The sequence below is a fragment of the Palaemon carinicauda genome, chromosome 12 (genome assembly GCF_036898095.1).
Source record: "Palaemon carinicauda isolate YSFRI2023 chromosome 12, ASM3689809v2, whole genome shotgun sequence".
Taxonomy (NCBI): domain Eukaryota; kingdom Metazoa; phylum Arthropoda; class Malacostraca; order Decapoda; family Palaemonidae; genus Palaemon; species Palaemon carinicauda.
This window is the reverse complement of record NC_090736.1, coordinates 11,252,886-11,254,660: the sequence shown is the minus strand read 5'-3', so window position 1 is coordinate 11,254,660 and position 1,775 is coordinate 11,252,886.

Here is a 1,775-nt window from a genome sequence, read left to right as displayed (position 1 = left end):
GCGAGTATCTCAAAGGTTTCCCTTTAAGACATCGTAATACAACAGGGGACACGCATGTCTGGTCGTGCCACATAGCTATCTCCACCCCGAACAGAGTTAACGCTTCGGTGTGTAAGGGCTGAGAATAGCTGGGAGCCGTTCCACAGCTAATCTCACTCGTGGCTACTACTGATACTCGAGACGTAAACAAACGGACGCCATTGCTCTAATGACGTCACGAGCGTCTTTATCCTGGCGCCAGTTGCTGCCCATCACCATGATACAATTGTGTAGGGTGGGAACAAACTGACGAAGTAGTAGGGAGGGTCCATCAGGACGCCATGGCTATCTCACCCAAAAATAGATTTTTCGCTTCGCTCAAAATCCGTTTTTTGGGCTCAAGCCATGGCGTCCTGATGGAAGAGTACCAGAGAATCAATGTATCGTGGTAGATTTTCCCCCAGAGTTAAGTGCCTAGGCATTGACAAAATAGCAAAGTAATCTTAGATAAGAACCATAGGAACGAAGTATCCTGCCCCCATTGGTAGGAAGTTCCCATGGGCTATGCCGACGTCAAAGTGGTATTGAAGGACTATTCATCTTGACAGAAGAGCTTTTTAAGAGCTTAGAGATGAAGCAGAATGTTTGATATTTGTATAGGAACATTCTGAGTAGGTCAGTGGTGGTTGGCACTGTGTGTAGGATTCATCTCCTGATTATCAGAAGTAAGTATTCGAGTAGGAACCTTACTGAGACAAGGTGAATATAATTTAAGGATAGACATCTTAAATTCTTCATGACCATAGAAAGGAGGAATAAATAAAACTATGACAGTATGTATTTCATAGTAAGTAGGAGCTGAAAGAGACGCATAAGTAATAAAATAGAAATTTTATTTCACAATGCAGAAATTAAATAATTTACAGCAAAAGTAAAGTTCATTTACAGTAATAATAATGTACATAGAAATAAAGGCTTGCTCTTGAATCTGAAAGGGAATTTCAGGATTAGTAGGTACTCGTTCTCGAGGAACGCAAGTCTTTAAATAACACATCATGCTCAAGGCATGCGGCACTTGTGTAACACTATGACATTTCACCTGGGATAAGAACAGTTATAAAAGCACTAAGTGTTTTTAGACATCACTATGAATCACTCGAGGGTCAACATAGGCACCCGAAGAGTTAGAGTCCCAAATAACTCACTGTTCTACGCAGAGTTAGGTGCAGGTTTCATAACACTACCTGCGGCTACCACAAAATGTTTGATTTCGTGCACTTGTTTCGCATAATGTTTAAAGAAAACTCGCGAGGACTTCCAGCCCGTAAAGTTTTTAAGGCTCTCAAAGTCCATGCTCTGAAAGAAGTTCAGAGAAGATGCCACTTTTCTAGGATCATGACCAGCGGGTTGTACTGTTCGGATCCGCTCTGCGAATGAAGTAGGTGATTTTCGCTCTTAATTGTTTCAGTGACAGGTCGCTGCCCGATGTTTCTCCTTTGAAGAGTTGGCCTCCACCAAAGTTTGAAGTTCTGCGAAGATAGACCTTGAGGCTCTCTACTGGACATAGAGAGACATCCTCCTTCAGGGGGCATATTCTCCAAGGGCCCCATCTTTTGGTGGGTAATTCATTTTTGGCGAGAAACGTCGGATCAGGGGAGAGGGTCACTTCTCCTGAATCAGCAAACAGGATGTGTCCCTCTTCTCTTGATAATGCCACTATTTCGCTGACTCGAGCTCCCGAGGCGAGAGCAAATAAAAATATAACTTTCTGAGTCAGATCCTTGAGGGGGCATGAA